Genomic DNA, 21,807 nt, shown 5'->3' with positions numbered 1-21,807 from the left:
GGATTTGAATAATAACTATAAATTACATAAAACAAAGGAAGATACAAAAAAGATTTTGTTTACAAACTGACTAGTATAGTCACAATAGAAGCTCCACATAATTCTACTCTACATTTGATACCATATCTGAACTTTGATCCAAGTGTGGTTGATGTGCACGAGTGAGGCCTTCTTTGGCTTTTAGAGCATGCCTTTCTGGAATCTTTCTTCTAGAAAATGGTCCTTCTTTGTTGGGTCTCCAGGACCAAACAATTGCATCTACAGTTTTCCACACTTGTGGGTCCTTATAGTTGACAGCCCAATAACCCTTCCAACAATTACTGTAAGCTTGAGTATCTGTCATCCCACTTTTTCTCGCGCAAGGTGCCCAATATTGAATCAAGAGTTTTCTGTAGTTTGGTGATGTAGGCTCATTATCAATGTCAGATAAAGCCATTGCAAGCCACACTGGATAGATTTCTGTGTCACTCGGAACAAGCATACGAAAGTCACCTTGGTGCACATCAGACATAGGGTCAAACTCTTCCCTTGGCCTATCTCGTTGAGGCCCACAAAAATGATCGTTCAACTCTTCAAGGCCTAGGAATCTTTCTGCTCCTTGTTGCAAATTCATTGTAGTGCTTTGTAGGTGAGAATATTCTTGAGTTTTTGGCCAAAACATTTCATACAAGACTCCCTCTAATATGATTGCTTTTCCAATCTCTTCAATTACCTTACTCCAATAATCTATCACGGGTCTATAATATCGTGGAATACTTGAACCATTCCCTAAATTTTTCCAAAATTTTATATAGTTCTTTAGCCCCAAAATGACTTCTTCGTGGGCCTTGACATACTCCGTCATTTGTACTAGAGGTGGATCTCCATGTGGTAACATTGGCTTGCCTTCTGTGTCTGTTTTCCAAAGGCGAATACTTCCACTCCAACTTGATACACCTACATGTGCCTTATATTGCATCATTGGTGTCTCATCCTGCATAAAGAACCTGAACTGAAGCGGTTTGGAATGTCCAACAAGTATGTCTTGTCCATCACAAAGATAGCCATCACAATATTGCTTGAAATCGGGGATCTTTGTGAGAAAAAATGGAGCTGGAGATGAAGATGAGCTGTTTCGTAATGTATCCATCAAATGTGGCAAAGTATAGGTTTGTGTAACTCTCAGCTTCTCTGAAAACCTACTAAACATGGCGTCTATGTCCTCATGTGTATGCCCAATCATTAAAAATCCCAGCTGGATGGTTTTGAAAACACCCCTTGCAATAAGCATTGACAAATAGGCAAATAAGTATCGATTTTTGTTTTCCCCTGCACAATTGTCCAATTGTAGCAACAAGTTCTCTAGAAATCTGCGAAATGTTGACCCCAATTCCTCTTCTGCAATTTCTGACTACTGCACAATGGGCTCTTTTCCATCACTCAAGTTATGGTAGTCCAAAGCATCCCTTGAGTTCAAAGCATGTAGTAGTGAAATATTGCTCCTTGGAAGTCCATTTGTTACTAGATCACCAAGAGGATGCTTATCTATCCTCTCTAGGTTATGTAAACAATTAGAAATTGAGCCAATTGTAAGATTTGGATCAGCTGGCCACAAACCATTCAAGACAAAGTGTCCGTAATGACCTTCTCCATGTCCATGAGTGATCATGCCAATCAATGCCACCTGCAGATTATATCCTGAATCCACACCCTTGGGAACAATGCGTAATCTAGGAATGGCAGTCTTATGTTGATCCATCTTATCATGGATTATGCATACATATTTTTGTGGTTGAGTTTCTGAATACGTGCGCCATGCATAATATAGGCTTCTGCAACTCTTTTGTTGTGCCATGTGAACTTCTCTCTCCCTCAAGAGAAGATCTCTCTCTTCAAGAGAAGGTTTAGCTTCTAACCTTGCCTTGATTGAGCTACAAATATTGCACTTAGAGAACTCACTCGTCTTTGTTAAAGTGACATGTGGGTACTCTTTTTTCCAAATTCTACCAAAAGAAGATTGGGATAGCTTCTTCTCATAGCCCATTTGGTCAAGTGTCGTGTTGATTTCACATAAAATATCCACTTGTTTGTATATTGATGGAATCACCAATTGAGTCTCTCTTGAGCCATCTAGCAGTGTTCTACTTCTATGTGGCATCTTCTCAGAGTTGTTTTCCACAAACTCATTTAGTAGTGCTCTTGCTAAACTAGTATGTTGAAGTCCCCTTCTCAATGTACATGTGTTCCCATGTACATCTTGGTGCACACCATTTTCAAAGTTCTCCTTGTATCGATAAAATGATGTCTTTGGTATTCCATGTAGCTCATACCATGCTCTACAACAAACAATAGAGCCATTTAGCCTGAATTGGTATCGTGACTTCTCATCTTTCTGATAACATATAGAAAGAACATCATAAACATAATTAGTGCGTGATTTTTGAGACTCTCCGCAAAACTGTTGTCGTAACCTTGTCACCATATCACGATCTGCAAACTGGCAACATTTTTGTGCACAACAATCAATGCATGATACCCTTTGAATTGATTTGTTTGAAAGGTAAAAAGTGGAAGCTGGTGCTGCTTTTGATTTTTGAGTCGTGTTCATGAAAGTGTATCGTCTCTTCCTTGACAACTGGACAACATTACTCCCATCAAGTTTTTTTCCAACATTGTCATCGTTGGATACATCCTCATATGTCGCATGCATGCCATCAACAGGAACAAAGCGTTGTAATGGGCTCCCATTCAACATTGTTGTCTGCTTGATGGGCCACTTTATCAAAGTGATGGTGCCCACTTCAACCACATCATCAATGCTTGCATTTTCTCTTTCAATACCCACACCCACACAATCATGAACAAGTTCCTAAAAGTTGACATAATCATGTGGAAATACATATAAGATGGTCCCTTCATTCATGGTTTGCATCATTGTGTCATCTTTTAAAAGGACCCTCTGATTTCTCCAAGACTCTCGAATCATTGCTTCAAATTCTGGGCTTGTCATAGGTATTGCATCTGTAACTAGAGGATCAGAATGATCATTTTCTTCATCATCATTGTAGCTTTCCTGTGGATCAATTAAGTTCCCATTTAATACACAAGATTGCAAAAGAAGCTTTGACCATCGAACAACACTCCATAATGAGCCTTGGAGAGATGAAGTATCCATTGTAGGAAAAGGTAGGATCACATCCTTCAAGCATTCCTCCACTAGTATGGAGACATTTCCTTGCCCTATCTTTGTACCACCACAAGTGGAATCTGGATCTGTTCTACACACACAGCCAATACCAACAATTTCATTGTCAAGTATCATATGTACTTTCTCCCCAGATTCAAAGTCCATCCTGTAAGTGAAAAAGATTACATTGTTAAATCCATAGTTATAGAAAAACACTCTTCAAAAAAAAAATCATGCTACAACATGGAAAAGGTTTGCATAGGTTGGACAAGTGGTGAACCTTGAGACCAAATCCTCCTTGATATATTAATGGAAGCAAGGTTGGAAATTATGGTGGATCTTGAAACCAAAGCATCCTTGATATATTAGAGCATAGGTTGGACAAGTGGTGGACCTAGTTGTAATACCCACTGCCACCTATCGACTACTATAGGACTATGCTTTCCAATGTCCAAGTATCCCTTGAGGCTTTCAAGGTTGAACACATGGTGGACCTTGAAACGAAAATCCCCTTTCTATATCAGAGCATAGCTTGGACAAGTGGTGGACCTAGTTATAATATCCAAGGTGAAATACCTTAGGACCTTGCTACCTTGCTTGCCAATGTTTACGTAGCCCCTCATTTATTTAATGGAAGTAAGGTTGGACAAGTGGTGGACCTTGAAACCAAAGCCTCTTTGCTATATGAGAGCATAGGTTGGACCTAGTTGTAATACCCACTGCCACCTATCAACTACTATAGGACTATGCTTTCCAATGTCCAAGTATCCCTTGAGTCTTGCAAGGTTGAACACGTGGTGGACCTTGAAACGAAAATCCCCTTTCTATATCAGAGCATAGATTGGACAAGTGGTGGACCTAGTTATAATGCCCAATATCCAAGGTGAAACACCTTAGGACCTTGCTACCTTGCTTGCCAATGTTTATGTAGCCCCTCATTTCTTTAATGGAAGCAAGGTTGGACAAGTGGTGGACCTTGAAACCAAAGCCTCTTTGCTATATGAGAGCATAGGTTGGACCTAGTTGTAATACCCACTGCCACCTATCAACTACTATAGGACTATGCTTTCCAATGTCCAAGTATCCCTTGAGTCTTACAAGGTTGAACACGTGGTGGACCTTGAAACGAAGATCCCATTTCTATATCAGAGCATAGCTTGGACAAGTGGTGGACCTAGTTATAATGCCCGATATCTAAGGTGAAATACCTTAGGACCTTTCTACCTTGCTTGCCAATGTTTACATAGTCCCTCATTTCTTTAATGGAAGCAAGGTTGGACAAGTGGTGGACCTTGAAACCAAAGCCTCTTTGCTATATGAGAGCATAGGTTGGACCTAGTTGTTATACCCACTGCCACCTATCAACTTCTATAGGACTATGCTTTTCAATGTCCAAGTATCCTTTGAGTCTTGCAAGGTTGAACACGTGGTGGATTATTGAAACCAAAATCCCCTTTCGATATCAGAGCATATCTTGGACAATTGGTGGACCTAGTTATAATGCCCCTCCTTTCTTTAATGGAAGAAAGGTTGGAAAAGTGGTGAATCTTGAAACCCAAACCGTTTGGCTATATATAGAGGATAGCTTGGACAAGTGGTGGGCTTAGTTGTAGTATCCAATGTCCAAGGTCCAAGGTGAACTATGTAAAGACCTTACTTCCAAAAACAAAGTCGTACAAGTGGTTCTCCTTCAAACCAAAACCTCCTTAGTGTATTAGAACATAGCTTGGAGAAGTGGTGGACTTAGTTGTAATGGTGAATGTCCAAAGAAAACTGTTATAGGACCTTGCTTCCCAAATCAAGTTTGGACAAGTGGTGGATCCTGAAACCAAAACCCCCTTACTGTATTAGAGCATAGCTCAGATAAGTGGTGGACCTAGCTGCCATGGAAAATGTTCAATGTGAGCTGCTACAGGACCTTGCTATTAAATGTCTAAGTAGAGCTAGCTTCTTTAATGGAATCAAGGTTGGGAAAGTGGTGCATCTTGAAAAAAAAAGCCCTTTGTTGTATTAGAGCATAGCTTGGACAAGTGAGGGACCTAGTTTCAATGTGTGATGTCCAAAGAAAATTATTACAAGACCTTGCTTTCCAATATTTGAATTGGTCAAGTGGTTAAAACTAAGTATAAAACTTTGACCATTTTCTTCTCGAATTGCCAAAAATCTAGTTTTAGACACCCCTAAATGAAAATGGTTTAGGGTGGCCTTAAACAACGTTTTTTCAAAGACTTGAACAAAAGGGTTGCCGAAGAGTAATGAAAATTTATTATGGCTTGAAGTGCCTGAGTATGTGAAAACAAGCCTAGGTTTTCCACGAGGCAAAAGGTGACATAATAAGAACATTGGAAACTTAGGATTGACCATGTGGCCTAAACTTTGGCAAGTGAAGTGATGGCCAAGTTTTGTGGCACAGTGTGCACTTGGTCCTATATGTGTTGACCACTTGGCTAAATCTAGGACCATAAGGCCAAACCTTTGGCACCTTAAATATAGTATGGGACATAATCTAGAACTGCTATAGGAAATTAGTAGTATAGTTAATATGTTAATATTTGTATTATATTTAAGTATATGCTAAATATAATTTATGTTCAAAATTTCACTAATGAAGAATGTTCCCATTTAGCACTCCAGATGCGGGGTCTTAGGGCAATGCCACAATGGGGTGACAAGGCAGCGCTTCCACGTGAGGTTTGGGGGTAGCGCTCTTGATGGGGATGTGGAATATAGCGCTCTCGATGGCGGGGCTTGGGAGGCTGATTTTGGGATATTGTTTCACGCGGGGTCCTGGGGCAGCGCCCCGGGCGGGGTCAAGGGGCGGGATATAGAGTTACGCATGTTTTGCATATTTTCAACCATGATTTCTATAATTTTGGCCGTGTGAATTGGTTAATGTTTTATATTGCTTTTGTTTTTTTTTATCCTATGATAAAACATGGACTTGTAGCATACGTGGCATTCTAATAAACCCTATCAAGATTAGGCACAGAGAGAGCGCACGAGCAACGCACACAAAGAAAGCAGGCGAATAGCAAACACACAGAAAGCGCACACGGATCGCACACAGTTGGAGTATACGCGCACGTAGAGGAGCAAGCCCGGCATCGTACACAACACAGAGGTGGAGCGCACAGGATTGAAAGTTAGCGCACAAGATAAAGAAATAGTAGTGTACGCAACGCTTTCCAAAAGGGCAGGATCGGGCATAGCTTCTTCTCAGGAGACATTGCACACCTCACGAATAGAGAAAAAACAGGTATTTCTCTCTCTCTCACTCTCTGTCTTTCTCCATATAGAGAAGATGGTTCTCTGTAACTCTTCTTGCACACACACTCTCTCGTCAAAAGACAGAGATACGTAGTTTAAAAATATCCCCGCACACATACACATATTCCCACACATCGTCTTCCTCTCTTCCACATACATAACCACAGTGAAATCTGTTATCTTGTTGTCTCTCTCTTGAAAATACATGCACATATTCCCACACATCTTCTTCCTCACTTCCACATACATAACCACAGTGAAATCTGTTATCTTGTTGTCTCTCTCTTGAAAATACGTGCACATATTCCCATACATCGTCTTCCTCTCTTACACATACATAAACACAGTGAAATCTGTTATATTTCTCTCTCTCCTCTCTCTAGAAAACAGGTATTTCTCTCTCTCTCTCTCTCTCTCTATCTATCTATCTATCTCTGTATCTTGCTATCTCTCTCTTGAAAATACATGCTCATGTATGTGTGCGTCTGTGTTATCTATGTGTATGTATGTATATTTGTGTTATTTCATTGTAATACTCATACATAATGCAGATACACAATTACACTTAATTACGATATGCACACATAGTATATATACATACATAAATATCACAAATAACTAACACATTGTAATACTAGTAAACTTGAATGGAAGACTTACTTGCGTGATCTGTTAAAGTCGATTCTTGTAGCAAGTTCTGGATGTATGCTGAGCTGATTTTCCTCTAATCCATATGTAGATATGATTGTAACTTCTGTTTCTCAAAAATAGTAGTGTTGTTTAGTGATTCACATAATGGACATAAATGGTTGAAACTAGGACATGTAGACCAAAAATACGTGTATTTCTTTGGATGAATATATACACTTTTTGGTTACCTTTACCACAAGTGGTGGACCTTGAGACCAGTGGACTATAAGGACCTCCAAACAATACCTTGTACACTCAATCCTTCTTGGTATCTAGGTTGGACAAGTGGTGGACCTTGTTCAAATTCTCTAACCACTCTCTCTAACATGGTGACATAATTTAGGTGTGATAAATTCATATCTATGCAAACTAATATCAGTTTAGGCTTGTTAATTTGAATTTGTTTGAATTTATGTACAATATAATGATTTGAGGTTTGCATATTTGAATTTACGTGGTGTAATGATATCTTTTTGTGGTAAACTTGAATTTAAAATCAATTTCGTGTGGAATATTTTAAATTTAAGTGGTAAAATTTAAATTTTTATAAAAAAGTTTGAATTTTAAAATTTGGTCGGGATATTTTAAAATTTAGGCGGGATATTTAAAATTTGGGAGGGATATTTTAAATTTAGGCGATCAGATTTTGAATTTTAAATTTAGGTGGGAAGGTTTTGAATTTATAGCGAGATCTCCCTTACATAAGAGAGTATAGGTTGGACAAGTGGTGGACCTTAAAGCTAGAGCATCCATGCTACTGGACATGAGAGGTAGGGAATCTAGTTGAATATTGTATGTATAATATATATGTAATAGATCTAGCTTGGACAAGTGGTGGACCTTGGAACAAAACCCCATGTAAAACATATCATGCACATTCCAAGTGGTGAGAAAAAATATCATTTAAGATATAGCCTTATAGGTTGGACAAGTGGTGGACCTTAACACCAAGATATTCTTAATGTAATGACATAGAGTGGAAAACTGGTGAATATTGAGACCACACCATGCTACTAGCGATAATAGCTTGGACAAGTGGTGGACCTTGAAAGTAATCCCCCCATCTACGAAATATCATGGGTTTAAGGTGTTTTGATGGAGCCTAGCATCTTGGAGACATGGTGCAGCTTGCTTCTCTTCATGTTTCAATGGAGCCTATCTTGGACAAATGGTGGAGCATCCTTCTCTCCATGTTTCAATGGAGCCTAGCTTGGACAAGTGGTGGACCTTTGCTTCTCTCTATGATTCAAGTGGTGGACCTTGGAACCAAACCCCCATGTAAAACCTATCATGGTCACTCCAAGTGGTGAGAAAGAATAACCTTTAAGATATAGCCTTATAGGTTGGACAAGTGGTGGACCTTAACACCCAAATATTCTTAATATAATGACATAGAGTGAAAAAGTGATGAATCTTGAGACAAAACCACTCATGCTACTAGCGATAATAGCTTGGACAACTGGTGGACCTTGAACGTAAACCCCCCATGTTTCAATAGACTTAGCTTCGACAAATGGTGGAGCATCGTTCTCTCCATGTTTCAATGGAGCCTAGCTTGGACAAGTGGTGGACCTTTGTTTCTCTCTATTTTATAATAGAGCTAGCTTGCACAAGTGGTGGACCTTGGAATCAAACCCCCATGTAAAACCTATCATGGTCACTCCAAGTGGTGAGAAAGAATAACCTTAATGATATATCCTTATAGGTTGGACAAGTGGTGGACCTTAACACCTAGATATTCCTAATATAATGGCATAGAGTGGAAAAGTGGTGAATCTTGAGACCAAACCACTCAGGCTACTACCAATAATAGCTTGGACAAGTGTTGGACCTTGAATGTAAACCCCTCATCTACGACATATCGTGGGTTTAATGTTTTTCGATGGAGCCTATCATCTTGGAGACATGCTGCAGCTTGCTTCTCGTCATGTTTCAATGGAGCCTATCTTGGACAAATGGTGGAGCATCCTTCTCTCAATGTTTCAATGGAGCCTAGCTTGGACAAGTGGTGGACCTTTGCTTCTCTCTCTGTTTCAATAGAGTTAGCTTGGACAAGTGGAGGACCTTGAAACCAAATCCCCATGTAAAACCTATCATGCTCACTCCAAGTGGTAAGAAAGAATAACCTTAAGATATAGACTTATAGGTTGGACAAGTGGTGGAACTGAACACCCACATATTCTTAATATAATGACATAGAGTGGAAAAGTGGTGAATCTTGAGACAAAACCACTCATGCTACTAGCGATAATAGCTTGGACAAGTGGTGGCCCTTGAATGTAAACCCCCCATGTACAAAATATCGTGGGTTTAAGGTATTTCGATGAAGCTTAGCATCTTGGAGACATGGTGCAGCTTGCTTCTCTTCATTTTTCGATGGAGCCTATCTTGGAAAATTGGTGGAGCATCCTTCTCTCCATGTTTCAATGGACCCTAGCTTGGACAAGTGGTGGACCTTTGCTTCTCTCTATGATTCAATAGAGTTTGCTTGGACAAGTGGTGGACCTTGGAACCAAACCCCCATGTAAAACCTATCATGGTCACTCCAAGTGGTGAGAAAGAATAACCTTTAAGATATAGCCTTATAGGTTGGACAAGTGGTGGACCTTAACACCCAAATATTCTTGACATAATGACATAGAGTGAAAAAGTGGTGAATATTGAGACAAAACCACTCATGCTACTAGCGGTAATATCTTCGAAAAGTGGTGGACCTTGAACGTAAACCCCCCATGTTTCAATAGAGTTAGCTTCGACAAATGGTGGAGCATCCTTCTCTCCATGTTTCAATGGAGCCTAGCTTGGACAAGTGGTGGACCTTTGTTTCTCTCTATGTTTCAATAGAGCTAGGTTGCACAAGTGGTGGACCTTGGAATCAAACCCCCATGTAAAACCTATCATGGTCACTCCAAGCGGTGAGAAAGAATAACCTTAATGATATATCCTTATAGGTTGGACAAGTGGTGGACCTTAACACCTAGATATTCCTAATATAATGGCATAGAGTGGAAAAGTGGTGAATCTTGAGAGAAAACCACTCATGCTACTAGCGATAATAGGTTGGGCAAGTGGTGGACCTTGAATCTAAACCGCCCATCTACAAAATATCGTGGGTTTAAGGTATTTAGATGGAGCCTAGCATCTTGGAGACATGGTGCACCTTGCTTCTCTTCATGTTTCAATGGAGCCTATCTTGGAAAAATGGTGGATCATCCTTCTCTCCATGTTTCAATGGACCCTAGCTTGGACAAGTGGTGGACCTTTGCTTCTCTCTATGTTTCAATAGAGTTAGCTTGGACAAGTGGTGGACCTTGGAACCAAACCCCAATGTAAAACCTATCATGGTCACTCCAAGTCATGAGAAAGAATAACCTTTAAGATATAGTCTTATATGTTGGACAAGTGGTCGACCTTAACACCCAAATATTCTTAACATAATGACATAGAGTGAAAAAGTGGTGAATATTGAGACAAAACCACTCATGCTACTAGCGGTAATATCTTTCGAAAAGTGGTGGACCTTGAACGTAAACCCCCCATGTTTCAATAGAGTTAGCTTCGACAAATGGTGGAGCATCCTTCTCTCCATGTTTCAATGGAGCCTAGCTTGGACAAGTGGTGGACCTTTGCTTCTCTCTATGATTCAATAGAGTTAGCTTGGACAAGTGGTGGACCTTGGAACCAAACCCCTATGTAAAACCTATTATGCTCACTCCAAGTGGTACCAAAGAATAACCTTTAAGATGTAGCCTTATAGGTTGGACAAGTGGTGTACCTTAACACCCACATATTTTCAATATAATGACATAGAGTGGAAAAGTATAGAATCTTGAGATCAAACCACTCAGGCTACTACCAATAATAGCTTGGACAAGTGTTGGACCTTGAATATAGACCCCTCATTTACGATATCATGGGTTTAATGTTTTTCGATGGAGCCTAGCATCTTGGAGACATGGTGCAGCTTGCTTCTTGTCATGTTTCAATGGAGCCTATCTTGGACAAATGGTGGAGCATCCTTCTCTCCATGTTTCAATGGATCCTAGATTGGACAAGTGGTGGACCTTTGCTTCTGTCTCTGTTTCAATAGAGTTAGCTTGGACAAGTGGTGGAGCTTGGAACCAAACCCCCATGTAAAACCTATCATGCTCACTCCAAGTGGTAAAAAAGAATAACCTTTAAGATATAGACTTATAGGTTGGACAAGTGGTGGACCTTAACACCCACATATTCATAATATAATGCCATAGAGTGGAAAAGTGGTGAATCTTGAGATAAAACCACTCATGCTACTAGTGATAATAGCTTGGACAAGTGGTGTCCCTTGAATGTAAACCCCCCATGTACAAAATATCCTGGGTTTAAGGTATTTCGATGAATCCTAGCATCTTGGAGACATGGTGCAGCTTGCTTATCTTCATTTTTCAATGGAGCCTATCTTGGACAAATGGTGGAGCATCCTTCTCTCCATGTTTCAATGGACCCTAGCTTGGACAAGTGGTGGACCTTTGCTTCTCTCTATGATTCAATAGAGTTAGCTTGGACAAGTGGTCGACCTTGGAACCAAACCTCCATGTAAAACCTATCATGGTCACTCCAAGTGGTGAGAAAGAATAACCTTTAAGATATAGCCTTATAGGTTGGACAAGTGGTGGACCTTAACACCCAAATATTCTTAATATAATGACATAGAGTGAAAAAGTGGTGAATCTTGAGACAAAACCACTCATGCTACTAGCGATAATAGCTTGGACAAGTGGTGGACCTTGAACGAAAGTCCCCCATGTTTCAATAGACTTAGCTTCGACAAATGGTGGAGCATCGTTCTCTCCATGTTTCAATGGAGCCTAGCTTGGACAAGTGGTGGACCTTTGTTTCTCTCTATGTTTCAATAGATTTAGCTTGGACAAGTGGTGGACCTTGGAACCAAACCCCCATGTAAAACTTATCATGTTCACTCCAAGTGGTGCGAAAGAATAACCTTAATGATATATCCTTATTGGTTGAACAAGTGGTGGACCTTAACACCCAGATATTTTTAATATAATGGCATAGAGTGGAAAAGTGGTGAATCTTGAGAGCAAACCACTCATGCTACTAGTGATAATAGGTTGGACAAGTGGTGGACCTTGAATGTAAACCCCCCATCTACGAAATATCGTGGTTTTAGGGTATTTAGATGGAGCCTAGCATCTTGGAGACATGGTGCACCTTGCTTCTCTTCATGTTTCAATGGAGCCTATCTTGGACAAATGGTGGAGCATCCTTCTCTCCATGTTTCAATGAACCCTAGCTTGCACAAGTGGTGGACCTTTGCTTCTCTCTATGTTTCAATAGAGTTAGCTTGGACAAGTGGTGGACCTTGGAACCAATCCCCAATGTAAAACCTATCATGGTCACTCCAAGTTGTGAGAAAGAATAACCTTTAAGATATAGCCTTATAGGTTGGACAAGTGGTGGACCTTAACACCCAGATATCCTTAATATAATGACATAGAGTGATAAAGTGGTGAATCTTGAGACAAAACCACTCATGCTACTAGCGGTAATATCTTGGACAAGTGGTGGACCTTGAATGTAAACCCCCCATGTTTCAATAGAGTTAGCTTCGACAAATGATGGATCATCCTTCTCTTCATGTTTTAATGGAGCCTAGCCTAGACAAGTGGTGGACCTTTGCTTCTCTCTATAGTTCAATAGAGTTAGCTTGGACAAGTGGTGGACCTTGGAACCAAACCCCCATGTAAAACCTATCATGGTCACTCCAAGTGGTAAGAAAGAATAACCTTTAAGATGTAGCCTTATAGGTTGTACAAGTGGTGGACGTTAACACCCACATATTCTTAATATAACGACATAGAGTGGAAAAGTGGTGAATCTTGAGACCAAACCACTCATGCTACTAAGGATAATAGGTTGGACAAGTGGTGGACCTTGAATGTATACCCCCCATGTACGAAATATCATGGGTTTAAGGTATTTCAATGGAGCCTAGCATTTTGGAGACATGGTGCAGCTTGCTTCTCTTCATGTTTCAATCGAACCTGGCTTGGACAAATGGTGGAGCATCCTTCTCTCCATGTTTCAGTAGAGCCTAGCTTGGACAAGTGGTAGAACTTTGATTCTCTCTACGTTTCAATAGAGTTAGCTTGGACAAGTGGTGGACCTTGGAACCAGACCCCTACGTAAAACCTATCATGTGCATTCCAAGTGGTGGTAAATAATACCATTTTAGATATAGCCTTATAGGTTGGACAAGTGGTGGACCTTATTACCCAGATCTTCTTAATATAATGACATAGAGTGAAAAAGTGGTGAATCTTGAGACCAAACCACTCATGCTACTATGGAGAATAGGTTGGACAAGTGGTGTACCTTGAATTTAAACCTGACATATACAAAATATCGTCGGTTTAAGGTATTTCAATGCAGCCTAGCATCTCGAAGACATGGTGCATATTGCTTCACTTCATGTTTCAATGGAGCCTATTTGGACAAATGGTGGAGCATCCTTCCCTCCATATTTCAATGGACCCTAGATTGGACAAGTGGCGGACCTTTTCTTCTCTCTATGTTTCAATATAGTTAGCCTATATTAGACAATTAGTAGACCTCAAATCTCTCCATGTTGTCTAGAGCTGAGCTTGGACAAGTGGTGGACCTTACTTCTTCCTTCCCTTAGTTTACTAGCTTAAAATATTACTATGTATACTTGCTTAGATCTAACTTGAACAAGTGGTGGACCTTGTATTCACACAAACTTAATTCATTACAAAAAATTATATGCTAAAATAACATTTGGTTTTTTTTGTTTCAGGAAAGATGGCTTCAAAAAAACAGGTTGCAAGGGTTGCTGTCTCGGTTGACTATACTTGCAATGATCTTAGGAAATGGTATTTGGACATACATGGTATAAAGGGTGCACAATTTCATAAGGTGCATCTATTTATTGCCAAAAAGGAGAATGATAGCTTGTTTGAAGATGTTGGACAAGTTGTGGAAGCATCTGTCTCTGTAGTTGATAGTCATCCGGAGGTGGAATGCATTGACATTCTAGTTCCAATGAATCTAGAATTTCAACTATCTCCAGGAGCATATGCATTGGAGCGCATGTCTAGAAACAAAGAAGAGACAATGTTTTCTCGAAGATGGAAGTTTGCAGAATCAAATCCAAACATCACAGCAGATCAACTTCAAAGCTCCATCATTGCCACACTACAACGAAAAAAGGTGAAAGCTTCACGACCACCATCCACAAAGAAGCAAGCAAAAGTGCAAAAAGTAGCAGCTAAGCGAACTAGTTCCATTTTGGATGTAGACAAGGCATCTTTGGCATCCTCATCAACAGAGGGTTCAATGTCAAAGATGAGAATTGTGGATCCAGATGTTTTAGAAGCTGAGGACATGAAAGGACAATAAAAAGATACAGGTGGAATGAATAAGTACATAAATTATTTTCGTTTCCAATATAGGGAATTTGATATCCCTATTCAAAATTGTTGGCTTGCTCCTGATCACTATAATGCACATATTATGGATAAAAAAGATGCTGACCACTTTAGCTAGGCAATTGGGTTGTAACACAAAAGGATTTTTGAAGGCAATCACAACAAAGACTTATATAAATAAGGTGAAAGCTGAGAACAATCTTCTAAGGCTGGATAGAAAGCAACCCTAAGGTACTAGTGACATGTCATATATTCTTGATACACATACTTGAACACTCATGTGCATGGTATCTAACAAATCTTTCTTTTTATTCCTTCCTGCAGGATCTTACAAAGGATACTACTAGATGGAGCTCAATCAATAGAGATTTTGATATGTTTGCTTAAAATAATGAAGCAGTCACCTACATTTTTTGTTTATCAATTTCTTGAGAGAATTTCTTTTAGTTTGTAATCATCAAATGAAATGAAAAGTATTCTTCTTATAAGATTGCTGATCTTTTTCTCGTTCAAAACTTTCAATTGTGATTTATAGTTTTGTTAGCATGAGATTGTGCTTTTTTAGTTTGAAAAAAACTGTCAAAGATCCAAGTCTTTTTGGCTTTACTTAAGTTATTAATTGTGAAAGATCCAAGTCTTTTTGCTTTACTTAAGTTATTGATTGTCTATGTAATAGTCCTTAAAACAATATCGGATGGCTTTCTTGCTCCCATGTCTCACATTTCTCTTTAGGTAAGACAAGTGGTGACCTTGAAAGTATGGTCTCATATCTCGATCAAGTGAAGAGACACGAAGCTTAAATATCACTACTATCTAACTAGTGTTAAACTCCATCAATACAAAGATACTAGAGTGCCAAATTGCAGTCTAGTTGAAGTGAAAATCCATTTGAGCTAAGGTAAAACTTATAGTGCCTCATTTTTCTAGGATTCTACCCCATCAAGGAAGTTAGAATCTAGCACAAACCAATTAAGACTCTTTTGGAAACTAGATAGGACAATTCATGGAACTTAAGAGACTTATTATTGAGTTAGATTCTAGTTTAGATAAGCAAAAGATCTTCAAACCAGCACTTGACTTTCTTACTATTCAATATTCAAAGTCCCTTGAGGCGAACAAGTTACATACCTACTTGTAACCTAACTAATGAGTAATTATATAGATCTAAGCAAGTATATATAATGAGTCTTCAAACTAATAAACCAAAGAAAGAGAGTAGAAAGGTCCACTACTTGTCCAAGCTCAGCTCTAGACAACATAGAAAGCTGCTAGTTCTACTAATTGTCTAATTATAGGCATGGAGAAATGATAGAAGGTTGACCACTTGTCCAACCTATCATCTCTAGTAAGATGGGAGGTTTGGCCTTAAGAATGACCATGTAACCAACCTATACATCATTGTATTATGAAGAGTAGAAAAGCAAAGCTCCACCACTTGTCCAAGCTAGTTCTAAAATCCACATGGAGATAAGCAAGCTCCACCATTTGTCAAATCTCTTTTCCATTAAAACATGAAAAAACTTAGCTATGTTGTACAGGGGAGACTTTTTTCCAAGGTCCACCACTTGTCCAAGCTAGGATCCATTAAAACATGGAAATAAACAAAGCTCCACTACTCGTCCAACCTTTAGAGTTGCAAAGTGTATGGGTTGTCTAAACTAGGTATGGAAAAATAATTGAAGGTCTACCACTTGAAACATGGAGCGAAGCAAGCTCCACCATGTCTCCAATATGCTAGACTCCATTGAAACACCCTAAACCCATGATATTTTGTACATAGGGGATGTACATTCAAGGTCCACCACTTGTCAAACCTAGTATCCCTAGTAGCTTGATAGCTTTGGTCTCAAAATTCACCACTTATCCACTCTATGTCATTGTATTAAAAAGGATTGGGTGTTAAGGTCCACCACTTGTCCAACCTATAAGGTTATATTTTAAATGGTTTTTTTTCTCACAACTTGAACTACCCATGATATGTTTTACATGGGAGTTTTGTTTCAATGTCCGCCACTTGTCCAAGATAACTCTATTGAAACATAGAGAGAACCAAAGATCCACCACTTGTCCAAGCTAAGCTATATTGAAACATGGAGAGAAGAATGCTCCACCATTTCTCCAAGATAGGCTTCATTGAAACATGGAGAGAAGAAAGCTCCACCATGTCTCCAAGCTAGGATCCATTTAAATGCCCTAAACCCATTTTATTTTGTATATGGAGGGTTTTATTTCAAGGCCCACCACTTGTCTAACCTATTATCCCTAGTAGCACGAGTGGTTTGGTCTCAAGATACATCACTTGGACACTCTATGTCATTATATTAGGAAGAACTATGTATTAAGGTCCACCACTTGTCCAACCTATAAGGTTATATGTTAAATGGTATCCTTTCTCACCACTTGAAATGCCCATGATATGTTTTACATGGGGGTTTCATTCCAAGATCCACCACTTGTCCAAGCTAACTCTATTCAAACATAGAGAGAAGCAAAGGTCCACCACTTGTCCAAGCTAACTCTATTCAAACATAGAGAGAAGCAAAGGCTCACCACTTGTCAAAGCTAGGCTCCATTGAAGCATGGAGAGAAGTAACCTCCATCATTTTTCCAAGATAGGTGTCATTCAAACATGGAAAGAATCAAGATCTACCATGTCTCCAAGATTCTAGGCTCCATTGGAACACCCTAAAAACATGATATTTTGTACATGGGGTGTTTACATTCAAGGTCTACCACTTCTCTAACGTATTATACCTAGTAGCATGAGTGGTTTGGTCTTAAGATTCACCACTTATCCCCTCTATGTCATTATATTAAGAATAACTGGGTGTTAAGGTCCATCACTTGTCCAACCTATAAGGGTATATCTTAAATGGTATCCTTCACCACTTTTCAAGGTCCATCACCACTTTTCCAGCCTGTAAGGTTATATCTTGAATGATATTTTTCCCCATCACTTGTAATTTCCATGCTATGTTTTACAAAGGGGTTTTGTTTTAAGACCCACCACTTGTCCAAGCTAACTCTATTGAAACATAGAGAGAAGCAAAGGTCCACCACTTGTCCAAGGTAGGCTCCATTGAAACATGGAGAGAAGGATGATCCACCATTTCTCCAAGATAGGTTCCATTGAAACATTGAGAGAAGCAATCTCCACCATGTCTCCAAGCTAAGATCCATTGAAATACCCTAAACCCATAATTTTGTACATGAGGGGTTTACATTCAAGGTGCACCACTTGTCCAATCTATTATCCCTAGTAGCACGAGTGGTTTGGTCTCAAGATTCACCACTTGTACACTCTATGTCATTATATTAAGAAGAACTATGTGTTAAGGTCCACCACTTGTCCAACCTATAAGGTTATATTTTAAATGGTATCCTTTCTCACCACTTGAAATGCCGATGATATGTTTTACATGGGGGTTTCATTCCAAGGTCCACCACTTGTCCAACCTAACTCTATTAAAACATATAGAGAAAGAAAGGTCCACCACTTGTCCAAGCTAGGCTCATTGAAACATGGAGAGAAGGAACCTCGACTGTTTCTCCTAGATAGGCTCCATTGAAACATGGAGAGAAATAAGCTCCACCATGTCTCCAAGTTTCTAGGCTCCATTGAAATACCCAATACCCATAATATTTTGTACATGGGGGGTTTACATTCAAGGTTCACCACTTGTCCAACCTATTATCCCTAGTAGGTTTGGTCTCATGATTCACCACTTGTCCACTCTATGTCATTATATTAAGAGGAATTGGGTGTTAAGGTCCACCACTTGTCCAACCTATAATGTTATAGCTTGAATGGTATTTTTTCTCACCACTTATAATGCCCATGACATAATTTACATGGGGATTTTGTTCTAAGGTCCACCACTTGTCCAAGCTAACTCTATTGAAACATAGAGAGAAACATAGGTCCACCACTTTTCCAAGCTAAGTTGCATTGAAACATGGACCTTAATACCAAATTATTTCTAGTAGCATGAGTGATATTTTGTACACGGGGGGTTTACATTCAAGGTCCACCACTTGTCGAACCTATTTTCCTAGTAGATTTGGTCCCAAGTTCACCACTTATCCACTCTATGTCATTATATTAAGAATAATTGGGTGTTAAGCTCCACCACTTGTCCAACCTATAAGGTTATATATTAAATGGTATTTTTTCTCACCACTTGTAATGCCCATGATATGTTTTACATGGGAGTTTTGTTCCAAGGTCCACCACTTTTCCAAGGTAACTCTATCCAAACATAGAGAGAAACAAAGGTCCACCACTTGTCCAAGCTAGGCTCCATTGAAACATGGAGAGAATGATGCTCCACCATTTATCCAAGATAGGCTGCATTGAAACATGGAGAGAAGCAAGCTTTATCATGTTTCCAAGCTAGGCTCCATTGAAACACTCTAGGGGGTTTTATTTCAAGGCCCACCACTTGTTTAACCTATTATCCCTAGTAGCATGAGTGGTTTGGTTTCAAGATTCACCACTTGTACACTCTATGTCATTATATTGTGTTAAGGTCCACCACTTGTCCAACCTATAAGGTTATATCTTAAATGGTATTCTTTCTCGCCACTTGAAATGCCCATGATATGTTTTACATGGGAGTTTCATTCCAAGATCCACCACTTGTCCAAACTAACCATATTTAAACATAGAGAGAAACAAAGGTCCACGACTTGTCCAAGCTAGGCTCCATTGAAACATGGAGAGAAGGAACCTCCACCATTTCTCCTAGATAGGCTCCATTAAAATATGGACATAAGTAAGTTCCACGATGTCTCCTAGATGCTAGGCTCCATTGAAATACGCAAAACCCATGATATTTTGTACATGGGTGATTTACATTCAAGGTCAACCATTTGTCCACCCTATTATCCCTAGAAGGTTTGGTCTCACAATTCACCACTTTTCCACTCTATGTCATTATAATAAGAGGAATTGGGTGCTAAGGTCCACCACTTGTCCAGCCTATAAGGTTATACCTTGAATGGTATTTTTTCTCACCACTTGTAATGCCCATGACATGATTTACATGGGGGTTTTGTTCCAAGGTTCACCACTTGTTTAAGCTAATTCTATTGAAACATAGAGAGAAACAAAGGTCCACCACTTTTCCAAGCTAGGCTCCATTGAAACATGGACCTTAATATCAAATTATTCCTAGTAGCATGAGTGATATTTGTACATGGGGGGTTTGCATTCAAGGTCCACCACTTGTTCAACCTACTTTTCCTAGTAGGTTTGGTCGCAAGATTCACCACTTTTCCACTCTATGTCATTATATTAATAATAATTGGGTGTTAAGGTCCACCACTTGTCCAACCTATAAGGTTATATATTGAATGGTATTTTTTATCACCACTTGTAATGTCCATGATATGTTTTACATGGGGATTTTGTTCCAAGGTCCACCACTTGTCCAAGCTAAATCTGTTCAAACATAGAGAGAAACAAACGTCCACCACTTGTCCAAGCTAGGCTCCATTGAAACAAACGTCCACCACTTGTCCAAGCTAGGCTCCATTGAAACATGGAGATAATGATGCTCCACCATTTATTCAAGATAGAGCCTATTGAAACATGGAGAGAAGTAAGCTCCACCATGTCTCGAAGATGCTAGAGTCGATTGAAATACCCAAAACCCCTGATACTTTGTACATGGGGGGTTTACATTCAAGGTCCACCACTTGTCCAACCTATTATCCCTAGTAGCATGAGTGGTTTGGTCTCAAGATTCACCACTTGTCGACTCTATATCATTATATTAAGAAAAACTGGGTTTCCATATCTAAATGGATCTTTGCTTGGATAAGTGGTAGACCTTGAGACCTAAATACCCATTCTACACTAGAGCATTGGTTAAGCCTTATGCACTTCAAGCATACCTTTAACAACAAGTAGTAGTTATTAGTTGACTTAAGTCTAGTTGAACTCTATGGTATTGAGACTAAGAGAGAGTGTAGCATAAAAAAGAGTCAGGATTTTAATTTGACTTTCTTTCTATTAATGAGTAGATCATAGATGGATTTTGGTATCTAGTAAAACCTTAGGGTAGACAATGTAAAACTCATGTCTATTGTTGTGTTTGCATTAAGTGTTCTTGTTCTTTAATTTCAGAACCATTAGAGAAAAATGGATTGGCTATATGCTGGCATAAATTGAAGAAAGCTATTGAATTACCCATCCAACCTCCTCCAAGACCTTGTCCAAGGAATGAATCACCTCCTTATCACCTACCACTTGCTTTCAAGGACATCAAAAGAGTACTTATCTTGGATCTAGAGGGGTTACTTCTCAAGACAATTTAAATGAAACATGGAGATTCTATGCCAGCTTGGGCTCAACACATGCGACTTGTGGAGGATAAAGATGAAGTTTATTATGTGGTGCGACCAAACGCACAAAGTTTTTTGGATTTTTGTGCTGAATACTTTGAGCTATGGATATGGAGTTGCTATAACTTAACAAGGGTGCAATGCATCACACAAAAATGTTTTCCTGAGAAGTATACCAAGTTCAAGGTGTTTATGAGTAACAAAAATTGCCAAAATCCAAATATCATGTTAGGATTTACAAGGGTTTATCACAAAAATTTGAGTGATATTTGGAAGATATTTGAGGATTTGGATGCAAACAATACCTTAATTTTTGATGACACTCCATATAGGGTGATGTGGAACATGCCAGGGACATATCTTATATTTCCAAAGATGTGGAGGTAAACTTCCGAGCAACTTCAAAACTTCTTACAGAGAACCATAATTCCATGGTTGGTAGGATGGTTGTATGCAAGACATAAGAGAGTCTATACATACAACACAATTGTAAATCAGTATAGTGATTCTGAGACAAATTATGTCCTTGGTGTGTACTTGTCAACACGAAAGCATTGAATAAATATGGCCATAAGATGCTTTTTTTATTTTAGTGTGTATCTTTCAACATTTGTATAATTTGATATAGTCTTTTTTATAAAAAAACAAAGGTGTGTCAATTTTATGAACACTTGAATGGAGTGCACCCTACTCTAAGGGGACTTCAATGTACTATTGGAGTGCATCGTATTGTAAGGGGACTTTGATGTATTGTTAGAGTGCACCCAAATTTTTGGGGACTCATTTTTTATTTGATTGGGGCCTATGTTGGGTCATATAGTAAAAGAAATTCATTTTTTGTCAATTCATATCGAGGTTGCATTTATTTGTAACTATGAGAGAATTGAT

Source organism: Adiantum capillus-veneris, chromosome 25, assembly GCF_014529385.1.
Source record: "Adiantum capillus-veneris isolate H3 chromosome 25, ASM1452938v2, whole genome shotgun sequence".
Classification (NCBI taxonomy): domain Eukaryota; kingdom Viridiplantae; phylum Streptophyta; class Polypodiopsida; order Polypodiales; family Pteridaceae; genus Adiantum; species Adiantum capillus-veneris.
The sequence above is the reverse complement of the archived record's forward strand: the minus strand, read 5'-3'. Positions refer to the sequence as shown.